Source organism: Oryctolagus cuniculus, chromosome 3, assembly GCF_051225735.1.
Source record: "Oryctolagus cuniculus isolate XC-2025 breed Fujian yellow rabbit chromosome 3, ASM5122573v1, whole genome shotgun sequence".
NCBI classification, from domain to species: domain Eukaryota; kingdom Metazoa; phylum Chordata; class Mammalia; order Lagomorpha; family Leporidae; genus Oryctolagus; species Oryctolagus cuniculus.
The window spans coordinates 8,396,118-8,416,288 of record NC_142869.1 but is presented as its reverse complement, the minus strand read 5'-3'; the positions used below and the strand labels follow the sequence as shown (position 1 = coordinate 8,416,288).

The 20,171-nt window shown below is 42.2% G+C and overlaps 1 protein-coding gene and 1 non-coding gene across 5 annotated transcripts in view; one reads left to right on the top strand and one right to left on the bottom strand.

The window, feature by feature from the left end:
• The window catches only part of CAB39 (calcium binding protein 39), a 93,258-nt gene that overhangs the window by 8,952 nt on the left and 64,135 nt on the right, over positions 1 to 20,171 (top strand). The gene's annotated exons all lie outside the window — the stretch shown is intronic.
• Positions 14,014 to 14,152, bottom strand: LOC127491918 (small nucleolar RNA SNORA29). The gene has a single exon (XR_007920845.1). It is a non-coding gene; the product is annotated as a small nucleolar RNA SNORA29 (small nucleolar RNA).

Here is a 20,171-nt window from a genome sequence, read left to right as displayed (position 1 = left end):
GCTCTTCCTGCTTTGGTGGCTGTTAGCAGCCAGGCCATTGACTTGTGGACCCTCCAGCGGGGAGACAGGAACTGTCCATGCAGATCTTTTGGTTTCCATCTGCACACAGGATGATTTTACCCTCTGTTCAGCCTTTGTTGGTGTTTTGTATAAGTTTTTTCCTGTGTATTTAAGTTTTGTCTCTAGATTGTGATTTATTTGAATTGAGGTATTTTTTTAATGTTTCAAATATCAATTCTCTTTCTTCCCTCAATTTGTGCTTTTAGAGTATAATATGTTGTTTTTATAAGTATTAATTGACACAGCTATGTGATTTATGATGAAAATGATTAACCAAAATACAGTTTCTTTTTATTTTATTTCTGCTACTTTTGTGCTTATTTGGCAGTGATTTACTTACTGTGGCAGCTAAAGCTTATGGGGTTCCCCTTTCCCAGCTAAGTTCTGCACAATGTGGTGATTCCTATATTGTATTTCTCAGAATGCTGGTGTTATGAGAAATTAGTCATTAGGAGAGATGCTAGAGTGCATATTAGCTTGACCAAAAAAACTGGGTTAAATACAGCTAAGCATATTTGTATTTTTTAAAGGTTGGAATTTTATTTAAGATTTTTTATTATTTGAATGACTAAGAGGGAAAAACAGAGGTCTTCCATCCATTGGCTCATTGTCCAAATGCCTGCAACACTGGGAGTGGGCCAGACAGAAGCCAGGAGACCTGAATTCCATCCGAGTCTCCCATGTGGGTGGCAGGGACCCAACCTGAGCCATCACCTGCTGTCTTTTTTGATGGTGTTTGTAGTATGATTTTTCTGCAGAGCTTGTAAGAAATTTTTAATAGTGTGACTTCTGACTGTCCAGAAAGGGAACAGTATTGCCCAATTTGTCAGCTTTATTTGGTGTTAAGAATGTCTTCCTTCTCCAGGAAATGCCCACAAAGATCTTTCAGGAGAACCCTCCTGGAACACGGGTTAGAAAGCCCTCTTGTTTACTTATTAGTATGGCTTCTAAATCATTTGCTTTCTGATTAGGGTGATAACCTACCTATACCAGAATTTGAATTCAACTAAAGTTGGAATGAGTTATTTTCAGTGTTGTTGAGGAAAAGAGTGAACACTTTTCAAGCTCCCTCCCCGCCCTTTTTTAAAACTTTTTTTAAACCTACAGTGAGAATTTGCATCGGTGACTCAGAATGCATGTATGCTCTGAAAACTGAAAAAGGAATTTGATGAAACAATACATAGGCCTTACTATGTGTAACACATTCTAATACTTTCTGTTCTGTTAATGCTTGTTATGATCTACCAAAATAGTTTACCACGCAATTTAAGAAACACTGAGGTTGCATATATTTGTAAACTTCTAAGATATTAGAGTGAGGATATGTCATAGATACTGTTTATAAGTGAGAAAACTGAAGATCATTGTAGACTTAAGAATTTGGGCTAGTGTTAGAATTCTGAATTTAAATCCTGGTTGGTGTGGCTGAGCAGGGTGTTTAATGTGTGTCTCTTCCTGCCTCTCTCATCTGTAAGGTAGCAAGAATAGATCCTGTGCATAAAGTAGCTGTGAGGACTCAGTGAGAATGCTGCATGTAGGTCTTCTCGGATTCTGCAAGTGCACAGTGCGCCATAACTTACGATAACCGAAGCTCTCAAACTTTTCCTGCAGTGTAGTTTCAGAAATATTTTATGACTTTAAAAGTGTCTAAGCAGTTTATATGTGAACCTGGACTCTTTGGATATGTAGCTGGAAATATTGTTGTGATATCAGTCCTCTGAAATACTACGTTTTAAAATAGCCAAAAGGACCGGACTCCCTAAAAGTTTCTTTGCCTCATAGTTGTAAATGTTATATTATCGTATAAAACATTTTTTCTTTAACAGTGTCTTAAATTTGGAGTAATCTTTTATTATTTGCATGTAATTACATACATGTGCATGCCCATGTATCATTGATTAACTTAGCATTTTTGCAGTCTTAATCTGCTTAAAGGAATAAAAGTTGCTATTTCTTGTTTTATCCTAGTTTCCTCAGCTTTTTTAGTTCTTCCATACTCAGTAATTTTTTTTTAAAAATTGTGTCCTGACCTCACAAGGTGACATTTGGAGGTTAACAATGGTGCAGGCCAAATTCCCTGTTGTCTTAAACATAACTGCTCCTTATCTTACCTGTGGAGCATTTGAAGTTTGCAGCCCTCAATTTGGGTGCTTTGTTTTTTGCTTTTGTTTTTTACTCATTTGTCTGCAATGTGGCTTGGAGTTGCTGAAATAAGAGGTTCCAGTCAGCCTCTCTAACACTTAACAGTTCAGAATGAAAACTGCATAGATTCTGTGTTTGTATGAGCAGAAAGAATGAGGCAAAAAGAATAAATAACTGCTAACATAGCACATGCGTTTGTTAGCTGCCGAACACTGCTGAAGATCCTTGCCAATAGTTATCCCACTTAACTCTGTACCTACTCTGTTTTTGCCCTCATATTTCCTGGTGAGGAGTGGAGAAAAGGAGGCTAAGTAATTGGATGAAGTTATACACCTTGGAAGGGACCCTGGATTTGAAACCCTGGTTACAGAGCTTGAACTTGTAGCCGACTGTACCCTGCTAGTTCTGCCATGAGAAATTGAAATGTAGAGTTACCCTAGGACAAAGGAAGCCTCCATAGAAAACCAGATGAGCATGTGTGATATGCCAGGACACTAAGAGAACAGTCACGTTACTTTCTTGCTGTCTGTGATTTTTGAGGGCCATAAAGAAATGAAGCCATGTGGGGGAAGATTGGCGACTAAAGTACTCTTTTCCCAAAAAAGCAAAAAGTGAGATCCACAGATCACAGAGACTGAACTTGATGTTGATAGCTGGACTGAGTCCTTAGTTGGGCATTGATTTCTAGAAGCTACCATTCCTGTACTATTGTCTTTCCTAATAAGATTCCGTTAAGGGTCTTAGATAAGGTTGTAGGCAGGAGATGGATATCTGAAAGAATTCATATTTTTTTCCCTATTTGAGCTTATCTGAAAAATGTTACACAATTTCAGTTGGAATATCTTCTAGAACTTGATAGTCATTTTGGTATTTTTACAAGGTGATTTTACTTGTATGTAGCTATTTAATATGCTTTCCCAAGCTGTTCATGGCATATTAATTGCAGATAGAATAGCTTGCATCCCTGTGTCTGTCTTCTCAATTAGGCAAGAAGGAACTAGGAACTGGTAACATCTTCCTGTATGTACACAAAGCAAAGCAAATACTTCCTGGTGTTATGTTGTTAAAAATCATTCATCCTTGTTCTTTAAGGTTACTCATAACCCATTGTTTGCCCAAGACCTTATCTTGGTCTTGTTCATGTAGAGTAAGTGGAAGTTGAGTTGATGGGAAGAGAAGGATGGAGAATGCTAGTTCTTTTATCCTACAGAAACTCCCCCACTTTTAAATTAAATGCAGGGAAAGGAGGACTAGACCAAAGGGGTCAGTATGCTTAGCATAGGATATTATATGCAGACACCCATGGATGTGTAAACAGGTCAAGAGTGTGTCTTGGGGCTGGTGCTGTGGCATAGTGGGCTAAGCCTCTGCCTTCGGCACCCGAATCCCATATGGATGCCAGTTCGAGTCCTAGCTGCTCCTCTTCCGATCCAACTCTCTGCTGTGGCCTGGGAAAGCAGTTGAAGATGGCCCAAGTGCTTGGGCCCCTGCACCTGCGTGGGAGACCCAGAAGAAGCTCCTGGCTCCTGACCTCAGCTCAGCTCAGCTCAGCTTCAGTCGTCATGGCTATCTGGGCAGTGGACCAGCGGATGGAAGATCTTTCTCTCTGTCTCTACCTCTCAAATAAATAAATAAAATCTCTTTTTTTTTTTTTTAAAGTATCTTACAAAGGCTTTTGTTACTCATTGAAAAGAGTAAGGAATAAGAAATCCTGAAAACAGGCCATAGAAAGTGACCAGAGAGACACTGACTCTAAATGTGTATGTCATGCACAACTCTGAAAGGTCTCATGATGAAAATGGAACTGATTGCTTTTCACAGTTGCCTAAAGAAACAGAACTTCTTGGCAGATGGTTAATCATGAAGGTATTAAATATATATTAAAGGCCGTGGCCTCCCAACCAAAAGGAGGAGTGGGAGCTCCAGAGCCATGTGGTATAGAAATTATATGTTCTTTTTAAAAATTTGAAAAAAAAAATTAGTAAACCTATCTCACTTCTTCTAGATCCTAGGGAAATACCAAAAAGAGATCAAGTTCGTATGAAGCACCAGCAATTTTAATTAAGTAGGAAATTGTCAAGGAAGACAGCTCCTGGTATTTACTGTTCTAAGCAGTGTTATCTCAGTCAGTCTCAAAACTCTAAAAAAGAGGTTATTATTATTATTATTACCCTCATTGTATAGATTAAGAAGTTTAGGCCAAGAAGTGAAATAGTCTGCCCAAAGATTAGTTGTGACTAAGCCACAGAGTCTACTTTTGCATCCTTGAAGTATGGCATCAGTGTGTATTTAACCCTCGGGCTAGCTCATCCCAATGTCAGCCAAATAACAGTGCTAATTAACAGTTCCTCCTGATTTATGAACTCTTGAAATCATGCAGGAAAACAAGGATGCCCAGTAACTTTGTTGACGTTTGCTATTATACTGGCCAGTGCAAGAATACATCAAATAAAAGGTATTTGGGGTGGTGATGGTGGAAATAGCAATATTTGCATACGATCATGATCTTAAACCTAGGAGAATCACGAGAACCCAACTAACGAGCTAAACATAAGAGTTCATTAAGATGGCCATATACCATGTAAAGGTATTTGGTAATTGGTAACTTTTTTTTTTTGCTAGTGATAGTTACAAAAATATTGGGAGAAAAATCATGTTTCTTCTAGCAATAAAAACATGAATGCCTAAGGTGAGGAATTCTGTATGAAATATTTGGGATCTCTATGAAGAAAACTATAAACTTAATTGAGGGGAAAAAAGACTTAATGGGACTACCATCATGACACAGCAGGTAAGCTGCCACCTGTGATGCTGGCATCCCATATGAGCAGGTGCTCCGCTTGTAATCCAGCTCCCTGCTAATGCACCAGAAAGCAGTAGAAGACGGCCCCAGTGCTTGGCCCCTGCCACCCACATGGGAGACGTGGATGGTATTCTAGCTCCTGGTTTTCGCCTGGCCATTGTGGCTATTTGGGAAATACACCAGCAGATGGTATATTTTTCTTTTCTCTTCCTCCCTCTCTCGCTCTAACTCTGCCTTTCAAATAAATATTTCTTTAAAAGAAGGAAAAAGACTTCAGTAAGAATGCAGAGTTGGGGGCTGGCATTGTGGCACCGCTGGATAAGCTGCTGCCTGTTGACACTGGCATCTCATGTGAGCACCAGGTTGAGTCCCACCTGCTCCACTTCTGATCTGCTTCCTTGCTAATACTGCACCTGGGAAAGCAGTGGAAGATGGCCGAGCTGTTTGGGCCCCTGCCACCCACATGGGAGACCCAAATGGAGTTACAGACTCCTGGCTTTTGTCTGGTTCAGCCCTGGTCATTGCGGCCATTTGGGAAGTGAACGAATGGATGAATGATCCCTCTCTCTGTACTTCTGCCTTTGAAATAAATAAAAGGAAAAAAAATTATTTAAAAGAAGGTGAAAGCTTTGTTCAGTGGTTTTGGAATATACCTCTCCACACAGCAGAGCTGGGATTCAGACTGGCGCCTGATAAGAGCTTGTTCTCCAGACCCTTAGAGCATGCTACCTTTCAAACAAGCCAAAGGCTAAAGCACTCAATAAATGAACAGTCCATTCAGATAGTGGCTAAATAAAATAAACACAAACAGATAATAGGGGTGCTGTTCAGTAGAGATTTCAGAAAGCGGCCATGCTTAATGCTAGTCAGGATGCAATAAGACTCGAGATGACAATTTATTATACTGCCAGTAGGACCTGTCTGAGAAATGGTTTGGTTCAATGTGGATCCAGATTGTCAGGGTGTTCATTTCATGTAAGCCAGGAAAAAATAAAACCTTTTGTTGTACTTACTGTAAGTGGTGTCCAAGGTCTTAAAAATTTTTGTTTTATTGATTGTGGTGGTGGTTGTTTAACTCTTAATATACTGAAAACAATTGTGTATTCCAAATAGGTGAATTTATGCTATGTGAATTATCTCAATAAAACTGTTATTTAAAAAATATCTATTGGTAGCTATTAGATGGAAGATGGAAATTGAGTTTACTTCTGAATCTTTGAACTGTTAAAGATATTCAGACAAGTTAAGTCTTCCAGTTTGTGCTGCACTGATTTTATTGGTCCCAGTTTGATGCAATGTCATGAACCCGTAGTTAGTGGAGTGAGTGCTGAGACTATCTTAGTGATAAACAGCGCGCTGATGAGATTATCTCTTAGCAGAACTCGGAAATTTTATAGTGTCAGCTTTATCAAAGTCAGTCTTATAATCACGTTTTGGTTTTAGGAGACACCTTGTATCTCATGTTTATTTCAAGCTCACATGTGCACACACACACACAGTCCCTGTTAATCTTCATTTTATGTCCCACCTTGTGACGAATACACAAAAATGGCCCTTGGTGTCTGTAAGAAAATTGTATTTGTTACAGTTTTCAAATATAAAGGCACATAAGCCAGAGTAAAATAGCTTAAAGGTTCATTGGTTAAAAAACAAAACAATGACAACAACAACAAAAACTCAGATTGAGCCGGCGCCGCGGCTCACTAGGCTAATCCTCCGCCTTGCGGTGCCGGGATGCCGGGTTCTAGTCCCTGTCAGGGCGCCGGATTCTGTCCTGGTTGCCCCTCTTCCAGGCCAGCTCTCTGCTGTGGCCCGGGAAGGCAGTGGAGGATGGCCCAAGTCCTTGGGCACTGCACCCCATGGGAGACCAGGATAAGTACCTGGCTCCTGCCATCTGATCAGCGTGGTGCACCGGCCGTGGCGGCCATTGGAGGGTGAACCAATGGCAAAGGAAGACCTTTCTCTCTGTGTCTCTCTCTCACTGTCCACTCTGCCTGTCCAAAAAAAAAAAAAAAAAACAGATTGAGGGACTGGCCTTGTAGTGCAATGGGTTAAGCTCCTCCTGCAACGCTGGCATCTCATGGGTACTGGTTCCAGTTCTGCCCCATTTCTGATCCAGCTCCTTGCTAATGGCCTGGGAAAGCAGCAGCAGATGGCCCAAGTGCTTGGGCCCCAGCACCCGTGTGGTAGATCCAGGTGAAGTTTCAGGCTACTGGCTTTAGCCTGGCCCAGTCCTGTGACCATCTGAGGAGTGGACAAATTGATGAAAGATGTCTTTTTCTCTCTTTCTTTGCCTCTCCGTAACTCAACCTTTTGAATAAATAAATAAATCTTTAAAAGAAAAAAAGCTCATATTGAAAGACTGAGCTTGGGGAAATTAGATCAGCCTGTTGTCCGCCTCATCAGGAGACCAGGATGGATGCATTATGATGATAATGAAGTGTGTGCCTGTAGGAGAAGCGGCAGTAAAGTTGATCGCCTGACCTGGATCAGTATGGTTAGTGGGAGGTTAAGAGTTACCAAGATGTAGTGAATTGTGAATGTGTACTGATTCGAGCAAACAAATATTACCATGAGAAATTTCTTTTCATCATCACTAACAAGTCTTTATGTGCAGGTAACCCTGTCAGGCTCTTCTCTAAGTAGAGGGTTCTTTGCTTTGCTAGATTGGGAAATAAACAGAAACGTTGGCTGGTTCTCTGGAGAACCCAGAGTGTCAGAATTTATGATGTGAACAAATTTCCTGATTTGAAAGGGACGATGCGCCTGTATGTTGTTGTGCCTCCTTCAGTCTCCAGATTGCCTTAGTGACCAGTTGTTTTCTTACCATTTCACGGTTGCAAAACTGCCGTTCTGGACCCCACCCCCTCTTTCTGTTGGCTAAGGATATGAGGCTCTCAGCTCTGGTTGGTGCCTCCCTGTAAGGGAGGTTGGCTCTGATGCCGACTCTAGAGCCGTAACAGCTTGCTGGTCCTTCTTTGGAACCAAAAGAGTTCTCTGTGGATTGCTTTGCCTTTTCTTCCCTCCAGACAAGAACATCTTAGCACCTCTGGCTAAGATGTTCGGAAGGCGAGATGCTAACGCACACTTTGTTTTTCCTAAATTCCCTCTACCTCCACTCTCACATATATAGCTTCTCAGAAACTATTGAGAGATGGGGAGCACTACTTTTTAAAGTTAGATTCTATATAAATTATTAGGTTCTATAGAGGTCACAGAAAGGACTGTTAAGAATCTTCATGTACTTGTTAATGTAAATTTTGCTTCTGAAGGAGAAAGCTTGCCCGCATTCACTGGTACTCCCCAAATGCCCACAGTGACCTCTGGCTGGGACTGAGGCTTTGAACCAGGAGCCTCCTCCCGTGGGCTGTCACTGCTACCTCCCAGAATCCGCCTTAGTCGGATTCAGGAGCCAGAACTGGCAATCAAAACCAGGCACTCTGATGTGAGGTGCAGGCGTCTGCACCACTAGGCCAAAAGCCTGACCCTATGAGTGTAATTTCTAATTTTTGATTTTCTGATCCTTTCCAAGTTTTACAGCAGATGGAACCAAGGGAAGAATCAGGAGTTTCACGAGGTCATCTTGGGAGTTCTATTTAGGATGACTGGAGGAAAATTGCATTTAGTTTGTATTTGCTTGTATAATCTTGAACTTTATAGTCTCAATTTGTGAGAATAAATAGGCCTATCCATTTTTACACTTTTATTTTCTTCATGTTTCTTCAACCATTGCAGATTTCCATCCCTAAAGTTAAGTTTCCAGAGTATATGGAAGAGTATAAGACAGTGCCACTCTGTCTTTGGTAGGCTAGTCAGGCGCTCTGAAAAGTTAGTAAGAAAAATGTCAGGGAGCTGCCCTGGAGCTGCCTTTCTAGGTCTGGGGATTAGAGCAGTGACGCCTAGGAGGTACTCTTTGTATTCATTGGAACGCTCTTGTTTTTTCCATTATAGTCAAGATTTAATAAAATTCTATCTCATGGAAGAGTCCAACACTCCAGGTATGGGAAATGGCAGAGACACTACCGGGTTTCAGGAACGCAAACACCATGAAGATGGTCCGTTTCCTACTCACCCCGCCCTCCCTGTACAGGCTGCCAGCTTATTCCAGCTGAAAAGCTGGCCATTTGTATTTCCTGTCTTCCGAGTGTGGAACTTCAGCCCTTGGGTAGAGACGGACCTCACTGTTAAATGTCTGCATTGCTCTGCTGGAGCCAGCGTGAGTGTGGTTCACGTAGGACGACAGCACCTCCCACTGGAGAGCGGAGAACGGCACCGTGTAAGGGTGGGGAGAGTTGCCAGGAGATGGTGCTGGGGGGAGTAGAAGGCGGCTGTGACTGTTCTCTTGTTCCTGTCTGATTGGCTTAGCTATCCAAGACAAGCTTAATGGACTGCTTGATTATTTGCCTTCCCTGGGCCACATCAACCTCTTTTTGTACTTTATCTCTCATTTTAACCTTAGAAGCAGACCCTCTGGCCACAGATACCCTGAAGGTCTGGAGGAGGACCACAGGATCCCAAAGGCATCCCATCCCTAAAAAAAAGGCCCCTGCCCTTAAATTTCCTCAACTTTCCCGGAACAGTGGAAGGAGTGACTGGAGTGTCTGCTACCCTCGGGTGGAAGGTGGTCTTGCATTGTTGCATTATTGTTCTTCTGTTCTAAGCCACCAGTATCTGATTGGGTGGCAATGTCATCACCCTGAGCTTGCTGTCTGTTCCCCTTGTTCTCCTCGCCTGTCACCTCCCCCACCACCTTCATCCCTCTTGTGTTCTTGTTGATTTCCTTAATTTCCCTGGAGAGTGGAGCAGACTGTGGGTTAGTGGTCTCCAGATACAACTCAGCCATTATTTTAATTTATGAGTGCTGTTTTTCCCTTGTTGAATCTATTTTATATACCTGATTAAAAAATAATTTTCTGTAAAGGCAGCCATTTAGACTTTAATGTCTGTAATGCCTCACACATAATAGGGGCTTGAAACATTGGTGAATAAACTTGGAAATATTTTTGTCTCTCCTTACCTACAGGGAAGGAGAATGACAGCAACAAGACTGGTGTTGCACACAGGACCTGGTAGTGGCTCTCTGACCCATGGAGGGGCTGGCACCAGATAGATCACCATACAAGGGACGCAGGGGTGGGGCTGCAGGTGGAGAGAAATTACATTTCACTCTTAAGAAAAATGATACAAGTCTTTTATTTTGCTGTACACTATGCTTATTGATTGCTTTGGTGCACTTTCTCTGACTTAATTTGGTAATCTCTCTCTAGACAGGATGTCCCCGTTAGCATTTTTACCTATTTACACATCTGCAGGAAAATTGACACTCATGATCTTATCATATGTAACAAATCTATCTTAGTGGTAAGATTAAAAGCTATACCACACTTACACTAAAATTAGTTCATTTCATATTTCCTGCCTACCATCTTAGGGAAATAGAGAAAAAATATATATATATATTTCCTTCTCTCTCTTTTTTCCCTCTCCCTTTCCCATTCTCCACCTCCCCCAGATTAGTTAGATGGGAGCAAGAAAAAAATAAGGAAGGACACAGAAAATGATTGCTGGGACACAGTGCACGAGCAGATGCATGTCTCTTATGCTAGCTGCGTGAGTTTGATGAGCCGGAACAAAGAGGGAAGCAAGAAAAGTCTGCCTGTTGGTGAGATAAGAAGCAGACCAGCCACTCAGAAGCACAGCTGTCCGGAGGTGGAGCCCTGCTCTTTAGGCATGCTTGGGATACTTTGTATACTTTCCTCAAAGCTCTAGAGTGTCTGCCGAAGTGAAGTACCTGAGTTCACGTTTAGGATATGGTAGTACAAGACAGAAAAGATAGTAGCAGGTAGGTGCAAGGACAGTTTAATAAATCAGTTGTTTCCTAATGCTTGGTCTGTATGATTATTTGTGCCTCTGAACTTCTGTTAACATTGGGTTCCAGAGAGGTCTGAGGTTGCCTCTGGCAGCTGCTCTGGGCTAGTAGTTGGCTGAGCCGATGGGCAGCACTGCCAGCTCCTGCCTGCCTTTGAACACCGAGGAGCTCACCCAGCACCTGGTTCCACGTCTGGTTTCTGTGTCAACGTGGAGCCTGGGTCGGACTTTCCTGAGAAAGTAGTTCTCTGCGTAATGCAGACATAGGGAAGGAACAGCAGTAACGGTTTTTACCACTGTGTCCAGCCTGGTAGGAGTGAGGTAGATGGGCTGGAGAGGAGGTGGGTCCTCCCCTGCTCTACACCTTAGTTTAGCTAGAACAAGGTTTAACAGTTACCACCAGAATCATAGCTGATGTCATTTTAGATGAAAGTATTTCAAATCAGGATTATCCTGTTAGGGAACAAGCTCGCCCTGTGCGCCCACCTTCCCCTACAACACCTGTAGGAAATGATAATCAGTCTAACTTCCTATTCAGACCACAGTGACGGTTGAGATATACTTAACAGGAACCCAGCCTGTGTGGGGGATCATCAAGAAGTTTGTGAAAAATGCATATTACGAAAACCCTGAATTTCAGAATTTTTTGCCCTAAAATAGCAATCTTTTAATTCCATTTCCACAAAGTTTTTGAGGTGGACTTGTAGTTCAAAATCAAGAGACAATATTATTGAGTTATGTGTAGAAATGATAATATCTTTTTTTTTTTTTTTGCAGATTACCTGGTACTTTCACAAATATTTAGTCATCACAATCAATTATTAACATTCTTCTGCTGAATTAGTAAAGGAAAAATGAAATCTCTTACTCTGAATTTTTGCAGAGGGAAAGACATTTTTAACTTAAGGTACTCTACCCATTATAGCTCTTCCTGAGGCCTCTCACTAAAACCTAACTTTATACGTTCCCTTGGATAGGAGATGCTTTTCTTGTGCCTTATAGATGCAGTTTTCAGGTTAAAAGCAAGTTTTGCAGCTTGACTGTCATGTGATGTCAGCACTACCTGGAAAGCACCACTCCATAAAGTGTGGAATGTTCTTGGAGCAGTAAAGCAAGGCATGTGACTGCTCTGTACACAGCACTTGAGTTTACAGTGAGGTTTTCACCTGATGCATAATTACTCACAAGAGCTCGATGAAATTACAAGATAATTTTTGTTCTCGTTATAATTCAGACTACTGCATAAAGCTCTCCAGTCAGTTGCGTACTTCATTTTCTGACTTTATCTGAATTTTTCCGTCTACAAGGCTGTTGAAGTCTGGTATAGTGCCTTGTCTGTCCTCTGCACTTGATACCCATCTCACTTACCTGGAGTTTTTTCATACCAGATCTGGTAATGTGGTATGTATTAATCTTCTGTAGTGTGTGTGTGTGTGTGTGCGCGCGTTTGCGCATGCATGCGTGCCACTTGCACCCCTACTTCCCCAGATACAGTCTGTGTCCTGGAACCATACTTGATGAGTATGTCCCACTTCTTAGTATGCTTACAGGCCAGGTTATCCTGTGGTCTGTGAACTGACTTTTAGCAGTGTCATTGTGAACCTTTTCCTTCAGATCCAGGCAGAGCTTTTACATTTGATCATGCCAGTCAGCTGACAAATGAGGTTCAGTAGTTTCCTCTGGAGTCCAACAGTTCTTAACTCCCATTTCTTCATCTAGAATCTTCCAACCTAGAGTGAAGCCTTCTTAAGCCAGTTAGTGTGTTGCTGTAGAGTATGCAAGGCCAGGTTTACTGAGAATTCTCAGAGAAATCACCCTTGAGTGGGTGGAGTGTCCTGTGTGATCCTGCATTCTGAGACTCTAGATATTTCTGCTGGAAAAAGTTGATATACCAAATAGACCAAATGGCAACCTTTGAATGGTTTACAAAGAAAACAAACCTTAAATCTCCAACTATGGTGGTTTGCTGCAGGCTGGTTTTGTGGCGTGATTATGCTTTTGTGGGCGTTTGGCCAGAGCAGAAATAGCAGGGCGTGGACCCTGAAGGAGAGTGGTTTTCCAGGTTTGTATCTGATCCTGTAGAAAAAGGGTACATATTTTTAAAAGAAAAATTGTTGGTGGTTTTTTTAAGAAACAAAAACAAAAAACAGGGGGCTGGCTCCGTGGTTCACTTGGTTAATCCTTTGCCTGTGGCGATGGCATCCCATATGGGCGCTGGGTTCTAGTCCCGGTTGCTCCTCTTCCAGTCCAGCTCTCTGCTGTGGCCCGGGAAGGCAGTGGAGGATGGCCCAAGTGCTTGGGCCCTGCACCCACACTGGAGACCAGGAGAAGCACCTGGCTCCTAGCTTCAGATCAGCGCAGCACCGGCTGTAGCAGCCATTTGGGGGTGAACCAACGGAAAGAAGACCTTTCTCTCTCATTGTCTAACTCTCTGTAAAAAACAAACAAACACAGGTCTTCATCAACATGACTAAAAGGAAAAAATAAAAATCATTTCACCACTCTCAGGTGTAGCGTTTTAGAACCATAGCATTTTAAATTTGCCTTTACTCTCTAAAACCGAAATAATATTTTTTTAAACAGGCAGAGTGGACAGTGAGAGAGAGAGACAGAGAGAGAGAGAGAGAAAGGTCTTCCTTTTGCCGTTGGTTCACCCTCCAATGGCCGCCGCGGCCGGCGCCTATCCGAAGGCAGGAGCCAGGAGCCAGGTGCTTCTCCTGGTCTCCCATGGGGTGCAGGGTCCAAGCACTTGGGCCATCCTCCACTGCACTCCCGGGCCACAGCAGAGAGCTGGCCTGGAAGAGGGGCAACCGGGACAGACTCCGGTGCCCCGACCGGGACTAGAACCCAGTGTGCCAGCGCCGCTAGGCAGAGGATTAGCCTATTGAGCTGTGGCGCCGGCCGAAATAATTTTCTAAAAGACTTTTTCTGTATTTGAATTTTGTTTCAAATTTTCTTATTTGTTTACAGTTCAAGGATTGAATTGAATAAGGCATTATTTTTAAGGGACTATTTTTTTAAAAGCAGGATTGGCTGTTTGCTTTTCTTATTTACCAAAACATGGGTAAGACAGTGATGCTCGCCATGCTTGCACAACCTTTTGGCAAAGTGAATAACCAGAAGAAAAAATAAGTTATACTTTTTTTCTGTTTAGCCATTTCATAAAGAAAGGGGGTACCAAAACCACACCCTCTTCAGATCTTGGCAATTTTAATCTATCCCATAAGCATAGCCACTAAAATCTATTAACTGGAGAAAATGTGGTAGTCAGATGAGAAATATATATTATAACTCCTCTTTGAAGATAGAAAGTGTATATTTTTAAAATGCAGACATTGGTAAACTTTTCATTTGTTAAATACATTGGTAATTTGTCAAATAGTTGAAGTTCACAGGTTCTGAAACTAATTCTAAAAATAGGATACTGTAAGTCTAAATTCTTTAGGCTATCTTGTGAATAAATCATGTAGATAAAACTAAAGATCACAGATCCATATTGGTAGAAGACCTTTATTCATAGAAACCTGTTAGTGATGTAGTAAAGATGTTTCTAAATGATGCAACTTTAATTTCAAGTCTTAAATCAATCAAACCTTTGTGATGATTTGAGGGGTTCAGCATTGTGAATAAGGTTATTAGTAAGATTATTAGTAAAAGAGATGCTCAGATTGATCCTAAGTCTTTGTTTTGTTAACTGCAGGCCCCATCCTGTCTTGGGTTGTAATCAGCATTTAAATGGAGGGGAGGCAGTGGGGGAGCAGTATAGAATATAGTATAGTATAGTATATAGTATAGTATAGTATATATAGTATATAGTCTGGAGACCAGGAAATCTGTAGACACCCTTGGTGGTGGTAGTGCAGCTGGGTGGCCTCCTGGTTGTTGGAATAACTGCGCACAGAATACAGTCTGATGGCTGGCTTTAGTTGGAAAGTTCCAGTGCTGTGTCTTCATTTTCCTGTCTGTACTTTGAGCAGAGAGTGAAGGAACACCTATGTGACTTGCTGATCAGATTTGTAGTTGGAATCTGGTCGGACACTAATAGTACTCTGGATAACAGAATCAAGGTCCAAGGAAACATTCTGAATATCATACTGAACCTAAATCAAAAGGAATTTAATAGGAATGATTGTTCAGTCCTGTAGGCAAGGACCCTAAATGCAATACGAAACAATGGGTAAGATGTGGCTCACTATGAAATATGCAGAACTTGAAATATGAAATATGAAAACTTAGGTCAATTAAATTGCTCAGTGGAAAGCTTTTTTTTTTTTTTTAAGATTGTTTTATTTATTTAACAGACAGACAGACAAAGACAAAGAGATCTTCCAGACACTGGATCACTCCCCAAATGGCCTCAACAGCCAGGAACCTTGAATCCGTCTGAGTGTCCCACATGGATTGCAGGACCCAACTGTTTGGGCGTCAGCAGGGAGCTGGATAGGAGGCAGGGCATCCAGGGCGAGATGCTCGTGTTGCAGGCAGCAGCTCGACCTGCTGCACCACAGTGCTGGCCCCAGAACAAAGACTTTCAGCCATGTAATAAGACTGTTAAAACTAATAACGAAGTTTAAGACTGCATTTATGAAACACATGGATAGCTTGTCCTGACTGATCAAATCACATTTGGAATGTGAGATCAAGTTTAGAACACCACACTCAGAGCATCAATGGCAAATATAATGGTGGGAGAATAATTGAGGGCATCCCATGATTGAGTCAGCTCCCCCAAAGCTCATCTTGTTTTCACCTATAATGTAGCCTCTCGCCCTGTTCCTGTCTAGATGGTAATTTATATATGAGGTACCGTCAAAAGTTTGTGGGAAAGCATACTATGAAAAGAACTATACATGAATTTTAAGATTTTTTTAAAAAAAATTTGTGAGAGACGGAGATCGATGATCCATCTGCTGGTTTACTCTCCAAATGGCCACAATGATCAGGGCTGGTCAGGCCAAAACCAGGTCTCCCACATGGTTAGCAGGGGCCCAAACACATGGACCAACCTCTGCTGCTTTTCCCAGGCCACTAGCAGAGAGCTGGATTGGAGGAGGACCAGCAGAACACGAAGCACCCATATTGGATGCCAGCATACAGGCAGGCAGCAGCTTTACCCATATGCCACAGTGGTAGCCCTGTGGATTTCAAGATTTTTTTTTATATTATTATTTATTTTTTGACAGGCAGAGTGGACAGTGAGAGAGAGACAGAGAGCAAGGTCTTCCTTTGCCATTGGTTCACCCTCCAATGGCCGCCACAGCCGGCGCGCTGCGGCCAGTGCACCGCACTGATCCGATGGCAGGAGCCAGGTACTTCTCCTGGTCTCCCATGGGGTGCAGGGCCCAAGTACTTGGGCCATCCTCCACTGCACTCCCTGGCCACAGCAGAGAGCTGGCCTGGAAGAGGGGTAACCGGGACAGAATCCGGCGCCCCGACCGGGACTAGAACCCGGGGTGCCGGCGCCGCAAGGCGGAGGATTAGCCTAGTGAGCCGCGGCGCCAGCCAGGATTTTTTTACACCAAAATAAACTTATCTTTTAATTGCATTTTTCCCACAAGTGTTTAGAAATATCCTCATATTACCTTGTTTAATTAGATTGTTCAAGATGCTCTGAATTCTCTTCTCATGCCATCTGTCCCTTCCACTTTACCATAGCCATGGATGCCTCCATGCCTATTAGGACATGAAGACACAGGTCTGCATCAAAATGTTTCTGCTTGATACACACTAAAATGCCTGTCCAGGCTTGATGGTGTATTTTGTCAACTTACTGCCACTGATTTGGATGAGGACTAGGAATAGAAATTCTGTCACTTCATTAATATAGAATCCGTTTCTAAAAAGCATGCTATTTAGTTTTTAAAATACCCTCAAATCATGGGCTTATAATTTTGAAAAATGTTATCAAATTTAAATAAGTTATAAACAAAAATTTAACAGAGCATACAATTTAGGTAGTATAATAATATATAAAGAATATCCTGTGATACTGCCCCAACCCCACCCCAAACTCTCAGTAGGTGGTTGACTGGAGAAGAGTCATATATGTTGAAGTGGACTCCTTGGTTGACTTTTTTGCCTAAGCAGTATGCTATGATGAAAGCTGCTACTCTTCAAACTGGATAGGGTAATGAGATTGTTAAATGAGCTTCTACTAGAACAGCTTATTTCAGAAAAAGATAGCATTATTTCATTGTAAATAATGGCTAATCTCTGAATAAGAAATTTTGCATTCATATTTTTTAACAGTTTTTAAGGATTTATTTTTTGTTTATTTGAAAAGCAGAGATACAGGAGGTGGGGGAGAGATGGAGAGAGAGATATTTCATCTGCTGGTTCACTCCCCAAATGGCCGCAATGGCCAGGGCTGTGCCAGGCTGAAGCCACCAGGAGCCCAGAGCCTCTTCCGGGTCTCCCACGTGGGTGCAGTGGCCCAAGCACTTGGGCCATCCTCCCCTGCTTTCCCAGGCGCATTAGCACGGACCTGGATCAGAAGTGGAGCCACCAGGTTTCAAACCGGCACCTATTACAAGGTGTCAGCATCGCAGGCAGTGGCTTAATCTACTACTTCACAATGCTGGCCCCAGGCAGGCAGTTGTGAGCCTAGTAGAAAATCCAAAATTTATAAAGAAAAAGATTTATATAGAGAGCTATAAGAAAAAAGAAAATTTTGTACATAAAGTGACAGTGTTGAAAAGCAATTGGAAAGCTAAGAGCATAGGCCTAAAAATATGTTCATTGTCATCAGTGATATGATCAGCAATTAAAGTCAGTTGATCAGAGAGGGTAGGAAGAGAAGGTCAGGAAGATAGCATTTTAAATCCGGCGTCTTGGAGAGCACAGGGATTACTGGGCCCTGGTGTGGCTGCCCTGGGAGCTGCTGGTGGCATTGCTGGTTGATGTTCTTTCTGCTGACTTGGGGTCTTCGTGACCTGCCTTTGCTGTATCTGAGTCATTCTCAGGATCTCCCTTGGCTTCCTTTTACTCTGCTGTCTGCTATTCAGACTGCGCAGAATGGTTTCTGGTCTTTTGTGGCCAGAACCGCCTTATGTTTGCTCATTCCTTAGTAGTGAATAGCTGAAAGGTGGGCACATCGGAGATCATTTCCTCAGTTTTGATAAAGATGAGGAATTGGCGTTTAAGCTCTGACTTCTGTGAGTCAGACAGCTCTGCTTAGTAGGGAGAAGGACAAGGAATCACAGTTCTTTCCCTCATGGGATACATGACTTCCAGGCACAGCTGGGCAGGTGCCTTCAGATGGAGTAACCTCGGACAGGTCTGCACAGAAAGGAAAAGAGGTACTTAAGGAAGTTGGAGGGGAGATGGATTAAAAGGAGGGGGTTGGTGTGAAAAATTTCAGATCTGTGCATAATAATACATGTGTAATGCACATTTTTAAAGGTTGATTAATTGATTTGTATCTTCTATCCACTGGTTCACACCTCAGATGGCTGCAACAGCTGAGCTAGGCTGAAGCCAGAACCCAACAACTCCACCTGAGTCTCCCACACCAGTGGCAAGAGCCCAAGTACTTGGGTGACCTTCCACTGCTTTCCCAGTCACAGTAGCAGGGAACTGGACTGGAGGAAGTGGGCAGCCAGGACTCAACAGTGTTCTGTATGGGATGCTGGCACCGTGCCAGCCCCGGGCTTGGGTCTTTTTGCTGAAATAGTTACAGAACAATCTGTCTTTGGGACAAATGCTGACTCAGAAAAGAAGTACGTTGGTCCAACAGTTTCAATTACGAAGAAATGGTGTATTTACTTTCATGATAAATTTAAAAGACATAGTTGAAGATGTTTTTGTGGAATTATTGATAAAAATATTGAAAATTTTGCCAAACATTCTTGCAAAAAAATTGAAACATAAAGACATAAATTTAATATTTTAAACCTGACTTTATTAATGATTCTGTTAGAGTATTCCCATTGAAAACAACTTTTTTTTTTAAAGATCGGTTTTATTTATTTGAAAGATAGAGTTACAGAAAGAGGTAGAGCCAGAGAGAGAGGTCTTCCATCTGCTGGTTCACTCCCCAAATGGCCTCAACGGCCGGAGCTGTGCTGATCTGAAGCTGGGAGCCAGGAGCTTCTTCTGGGTCTCCCATGCGAGTTCAGGGGCCCAAGGACCAGGGCCATTGTCCAGTGCCTTCCCAGGCCATAGCCAAGAGCAGGATCAGAAGAGGAGCAGCTGGGACATGAACCAATGCCCATATGGGATGCTGGCCCCTTCAGGCCAGGGCTTTAACCTGCAGCACCACACTGCTGGCCCCACAACTTTTTTTTTTTTTTTTTTTTAGGTTTATTTTATTTATTTGAAAGAGTTACAGAGAGAGGTAGAGACAGAAAGAGAGGTCTTTTCATCCGCTGGTTCGCTCCCCAAATGGCCACAACAGCCAGGGATGGTCCAGCTAGGAGTTTCATCTGGGTCTCCCACAAGGGTGCAGGGGCCCAAGCACTTGGGCATCTTCCGCTGCTTTCCCAGGCATGTGAGCTGGGACCTGGATCAGAAGTGGAGCAGCCAGGACTCAAACCCATATGGGATGCCAGCGCTGCAGGCTGAGGCTTTAACCCACTGTGCCACAGCGCTGGCCCCAAAAGCAACCTTTTAAAAAGAAAACATGTAATCAAGTGTGTTTGTGTATGTCTATTAGAACTTAGAAGAATGAAGTGACAAAGCTCTTATAACTTAGCTGTGTTCAGTTTGATTAGAACACCTCCAACCATATCTTTAAGTACATGTTAACACTATTTAAGTATATCTTTATGCATGCTCTGTCTTGTTCCAGAAGAATTTAAGGCAGCTTGAAATGTTCTGTTGTACTTAATTATCATTACTTTAGTTTTTTAAATCCATAATGACCACATGGTACAGTGAAATCACCACAGTAAAACTTGACAGTAGTACTGTGACTCTCTCACTAAGTGTTTGAGGTTTAACGTGAGATTCCTTTTTGTAAAATTAACACATAACTTTTTACAAGAGCTGTTAAAATCAATCAACTTCTAAAGCAAAGCTGTCTCTTATAAGCAGGTATATCCTGTTCTGTCACTCAAATAGTGAACTGTACCATTACAGCATATTTTATAAACATTGATAATTTGACATTCTTCATGTATAGTATAATAAACTTTCAAGGATTAACAGAAAACCTTTTTTAGAGAAACACAAATATGTTTGCTAAGCCCAGTTAATTAAGTACTCATTCTGTGATTCAGAACAAAAGCTGTTCATTTAAATTTAAGATATTTTTCTACATATTTAAACTTGTGGGAATACTATTAAGGTGAGATTTGAT